This window comes from Rhinolophus sinicus, chromosome 1 (assembly GCF_057876585.1).
Source record: "Rhinolophus sinicus isolate RSI-liver-muscle chromosome 1, RSI-T2T, whole genome shotgun sequence".
NCBI classification, from domain to species: domain Eukaryota; kingdom Metazoa; phylum Chordata; class Mammalia; order Chiroptera; family Rhinolophidae; genus Rhinolophus; species Rhinolophus sinicus.
Window position 1 is genome coordinate 26,385,142 of NC_142501.1, and position 6,000 is coordinate 26,391,141.

Below are 6,000 nucleotides of genomic sequence, written 5' to 3' on the forward strand. Positions count from 1 at the left end.
TACAATTTTACACATATATATTATATAAATATATATTTACAAGAAGCAGAGTACAGTATTAGGAATAGAGACCATGGAAATGTAATGGCTGTATGTGATGTCAAAGGGATAGTGAATGGGGGGAGAGGGGTTGTCACTGTGTGAGGGATATAAATGATAAATGTCTCACTATTGCATTGTTTTGTGCACCTAAAACTAATAAAAAAATTAAATTAAATTAAATTAAAAAGAGGGGGAAAAAGATTATTATATAGATAGAAGAAAAATTATTCCAGGTATGAAGTTTGAGATGAAGAAATGAGTAAAGAGAAATTTAAAAACAGTAAATATGAAGATAAATGTACATGGACATTGGCTGAATAAAACAAGTAAAATAAAACTTGTAAGGTATAAAGAATATATAATATTAACATACATGACAATAATAGCTTATAAGTAGAGAGGAGTGGCAATGGAGTTAACGTGTTCGAAGGTTCTCATACTATCCAGGAGGACAGCAAATCATCAGTTAACGCTATATTTGATAGGTCATTGCTTCACATCACAATTTCTAGAGTAACCACTAAAAGAATAGTAAAAATATATATAACTTCCAAAATAACAAAAGGAGAAAATAGTAATTTAAAAATAATCCATCTAAAAGATGACGAGAGAGAGAGTGGGAAAGAGCATAGAACATGATGGGGAAAAGAGTAACCACATAGTAAGATGATAGATTTAAAACCATGTATACCGTTTCCCTGAAAATAAGACAGCCGGACAATCAGCTCTAATGCTTCTTTTGGAGCAAAAATTAATACAAGGCCCAGACTTATTTTAATATAATATAAGACCGGTCTATAATATAATATAATATAATACAATACAATACAATATAATTTTATATATAATATATTATATATATTATATAGTATACATATTATATATAATATATATATTATATATATATATACTATATGTATAATATAATTTTAATTGAAGACCCAGTATAATTTAATAATATAATATAATATAATATAATGTAATACCGAGTCTTATATTGATTTTTGCTCCAATAGATGCTGATTGTCTGGCTAGGTCTTATTTTCGGGGAAACACCATATGAAAAATTGTCATAAATGCAAATGCATTAAACTTGCCACCTAAAAAATGGGTTGTCCAATTGAATTTTTTAAAAATTTAACTACATGTAGTTTACAAGAAGCATATCTAAAACAGAAGACTCAAGAGAAGTCAAAAATAAAGAAAAAGGAAATACCTTACAATACTCACCTATATAAAGTTGGTATATCTATTTTAATATCAGGAAAATAACTAAAACCAAAGGCTAAAGTTAAAGCAAGTGATGTCATAATGATATGAATTGTGGGTGCACAAAAATATTTTAATCATAATTTAAGATTCATAATACACTATCTTCTTGATATTATTGTCAACTTAGATTTATGTACTTTCCAATGTGGCTGTACCAATATAAATTCAAATCAACTATGCATAAGAGTGCCCATTTAAATTGGTGCAGCCACCATGGAAAACAGTATGGAGGTTCCTCAAAAAATTAAAAATACAACTGCCATATGACCCAACAATTCCACTTCTAGGTATTTATCCAAAACACTAATGCAAAAAGATATATGCACCCCTATGTTGTTCGTTGCAGTACTACTTACGATAGCCAAGATATGGAAGTAACTTAAGTGTCCATTGATAGACGAATGGATAAAGATGTGGTACATATATACAATAGAATATCACACAGCCATAAAAAAGAACGAAATCTTGCCATTTGTGATAACATGGATGGACCTAGGGGATATTAGGCTAAGTGAAATAAATCAGATAGAACAAGACAAATACCATATGATTTCACTTGTATTTAGAATCTAAAATCACCATAAATGAACATATAAAACAGAAACAAATTCAGAGATACAGAGAACAAATTGATGGTCGCTAGATGGGAAGGAGTTGGGGGATGAGCAAAAAAAGTGAAAGGGATTAAGAAGTACAGATCGCCAGTTATAAAAATCATCATGGTGATGTAAAGTACAAGATAAGGAATATAATTAATAATATTGTAATACTATGGATGGTGCCAGATGGATACTAATCAGGGTGATCATTTCATAAGGTATACAAATGTCTAATCACTATGTTGTACACCTGAAACTAATATAAAATTGTATGTCAACTATAATTGAAAAATAAATTTTAAAAAAGTTAACTAAAATAAATAAATTTAAAAACTGAAAAAAGTATTCTCTTTCAAACAAATAGATCCGATTTATCTATATCTCCTCCAATACTTGGTATTATCTGTTTTTTATTTTTTGCCATGCAAATGGGTATGACATGGTATATTACTGTGATCTTTACTTGTAGTTCTCAAATTATGAGTGAAGCTGAGCATCTCTATAAAACATATTTGTTGAATTATATATTTCCTCTTCTGTGAAATGCTTTTCATATATTTTCCCCATTTTTTGTCTTTCTAATTCATTTGTGACCACTGTTTATATATTCTTGGTATTAATGCTGTGTTAGTTGTAAGTATATGAAATTTCTTCCAGTTCAACCTTTAAAGGTTTTCTTTATAGTGTTTTGATGAAAACACGTTCATAATTTCAGTGTAGAATAATTTTCAATTATTTTTCTTCTTGGTACACATATTTTGTATCTTTTTAAAGGAAACTTCCCAAATAAATTTTAATTTAGAAAAAGAATTATAGTGTGGATTTGCAATTCTGGCTAGAATTCATGGCCTTACCATAAAAAGAAAAACAAAGAAATCCTGCTATGGTAGCCAGCCTACAAGATGGCCCTCTGTGATTTTCATCTTCTGCTGTTCATGCCTTTGGGTAATCCTCTTCTTTAGTATATCAGGTTTGGTCTATGTGAACAATGGAACGCACCAGAAGTTATCGGGTTTGACTTCTAAGGCTAGAAGACATCGCTGCTTTCACTTATTCTCTTAGATTACTTGCCCTGGTAGAAGCCAGCCACGATATAGTGAGAACACTCAAGAAACCATATGGAGAGTTCCCTATGGTGAAGAACTGAGGCCTTCTAGCAATAGCCAGTACCAAGTTGGCAGCCATGTGAGCGAGACATCTGGATGTATATCCTTCAGCTCTTGCCAGGCCTTCAGATGATTGCAATCCTATCACCATCTTGACCAAAAGGATTTCTCAGTGGCATTTTGAGGAAGGTCAGTCATAATTTTTAATAGATACCTACTTATAAGTCTTCTAATAGACAAAATAACACCATTTCTGGCACAAGGAATGTTTGTGAAAAGAAGTATGAAGATAGTAAAGAAAATCATGCATAACAAATGAAAGAAGAAAAAAGAAAAATAAGGAAGGAAGAGCTCACCCTATCATTAGTGGAAAAAAGGAAACTATAAGGGGGTGATTGAAGGGAGAAAAGGAGCTGGATAATTCACAGCTATAATGTGAATTATATATAAATTACAAGAGGAAATTATCATTTTATGATAGGTCTCAATTTTAAAGATGTCTATAAATAGAGTTCCGATCATAGATAAGTCTTCATTCACATATTGAGTTCCTTTTAGAGTAACAGAGAACATCATTCAAGCCCCATCCTCCATGATCCCAGAAAACTATTAAAGCTCAATCCTCTGCAGAAAAAATGGGCTCACACTGGTGCCATAATCTAAAGAGAAACAAAAAATAAAAACAATTCTTCAATGAATGCATAGTGATCATAAAGTACATAGGTTTGGGATTGAAGAGAATGAGGCTCAGGGTAAAAGAACATCCCAATGATTGCTCTCTTCTTCTCTTACTGCCCTCCTCAAAAACCCCAAACCTCAAAACCTCAAAAACACACTTTTATAACTGCTCACCTAACATTCTCCTGGCAAAATTTTTATGAAATAGGGGAACACTGAACCTTTTCCCTACAATCTGATCTTCACTTCCTCCTCTACACAGAGCCCTTATCCTGATATGAGTTGTTAAATAATTCATAATTCTTTTTTAGTGGCATGTAATAAAGAGGCTGCTTCCTTCATTTGTATACTCTTATCACCTTCCCAAATTCCTCTATTCTCATGGAGATACCCTAGACAAGTGTCAGGATGTTTGAGTCTGGACATAAGAAGTTACCCTACTTCTAAGAAATACAATCTGTGGCAGGAGTGAGGTGGTGGGAGATAGACTTTGTTTTTGAAATTAAGAGACCTGGTTTTGCTACTGACTCATTTTGATCTCAAGCACATACCTTAATCTTCTCTTTATTTATAAAAATAGGAATCATAATCACGTCCCCAAATAACTACAAGATTGTATGAGAATCAAATGAAATAATGTATAGTTAAATTCTGGTTTTTTTTCAAAGCCACAAATAAATAGTATTATTATATAACTATCCTACTAAATTGAACATAGTTCTGATCCAGATATTTTAAAACTTATTAATTGGAGAAAAAATTAATTGAAGTATCTACATATGTTTAGACGCAGCAAACTGTAATGATTAAGAACACCATCTTTGGCGTTAGACAGACATGGAGTTGAGACCCAGTTTCTCATCTTACTAGTTATTGAGCTTGGAAAAGTTATTCCATTTTTCATCAGTAAAATTAGTTCTGAAGAACAAGTTTTCATGAAGATTAAATGTGATAATGCATGCCCTTAGTAAGAACTTAATAATGGTTAGAATCTGTTATAATAGTATTAGCATTAATAGTTACTGCTAACAAAATTTCCCTACATTTTCTATGTAAACAAAGCCCTATGTATGGTTCATTAATCTGAGTCTGCACTCACCTGACATTTTCCATGTAAGGTGTCTGATCAATCCATTGCCAATTGTCATTCCTTTGTGTATCTGAGAGTCTCAAAAAATAAGAAAATGATGCATTCAGCTGCTGGACAATGAAATTCTACATAAAGAAAAAAGTCATAGACTGAAATTTCCAGATTGAACAGAGAAGTGTTCTTTATGCAAAGTGTGAGGAACAGTCTCATGACAGCACATTGGAAAACAGAATGGGCCAAAAGCATCAACATCACTACAGGAAGGAGGGAGTTATAACCCATGAATCCAATCTCAAGCATTTATTTATTTTTCTTCTCCAAGAGACAGAACTTTTTTTTAAATGTACATGTCAGTTTTCATGTTTTCAATCATTTTTTAAAAATTTTATAAGTTCAGATGTGTTCCATCTTATTGCTCATTGTTTATCAGTGAAATTGTATTTGGGTTATCAAAATTCAAATTTCTTTCTCTACTCTCCTAAGTAGTGCCTCTCTAAGAAGTAGTAAATTATTTGTAAGAGGTAAACATAAACCAGTGCTTAGTAGATGTTAACTATAGTGATTATTTCTTTTAAAATTATTAGTCTCATTTTCCCACCAGGGCCTTTATATTACCTTTTTGATCTATGTAGATTGTTTTCCTGCAGGTAATTTTATTGAAATAAGGTGTAATTAATTTTGAATTGAACATGTAGGCTTAAGACTTTCCTGTGTATTGTCCTGAAATTATCAGACATAAAGCAAATATTCCAGGGAAGGGAGGATGCTCCTTAGCCAAGGGTGTCATACAATACATAAATTTCCCAGGCATTAATTTCTGTTTATAGAGGTACCCTGCTTGTCATGGAATATCTGCCAAGGCATTTTATGTATTTCAATGATTTTAAAAGAAAAAAAAAACAAATGAGAAACAAAAACTCATAGATACAGACAATAGTTTAGTGGTTACGAGAAGGTAAGGGGGAAGGGAGCTGGTCGATGAGGGTAAAGGAGATCAAATATGTGATGATGGAAGGAGAACTGACTCTGGGTGGTGAACTCACAATGGGATTTATAGATGATGTAATACAGAATTGTACACCTGAAATCTATGTAACTTTACTAACCATTGCCACCCCAATAAACTTTAATTTAAATAAATAAATAAATAAATAAATAAATAAATAAATAAATAAATAAATAAAAATAAGCAATGCTGCATTGGGGGGGGGAA

At 31.7% G+C, this 6,000-nt stretch overlaps 1 protein-coding gene across 2 annotated transcripts in view; it reads right to left on the reverse strand.

The window, feature by feature from the left end:
• LOC109440324 (C-type lectin domain family 4 member A-like) overlaps positions 1 to 4,935 on the reverse strand; it is a 39,292-nt gene extending 34,357 nt beyond the window's left edge. For both annotated transcript variants that reach the window (XM_074326093.2, XM_074326091.2), the window contains exon 1: positions 4,797 to 4,935. The gene's annotated coding sequence lies outside the window, so the exon portion shown is untranslated. The remainder of the gene's footprint in view (positions 1 to 4,796) is intronic.
• Positions 4,936 to 6,000: the final 1,065 nt, after the last annotated feature.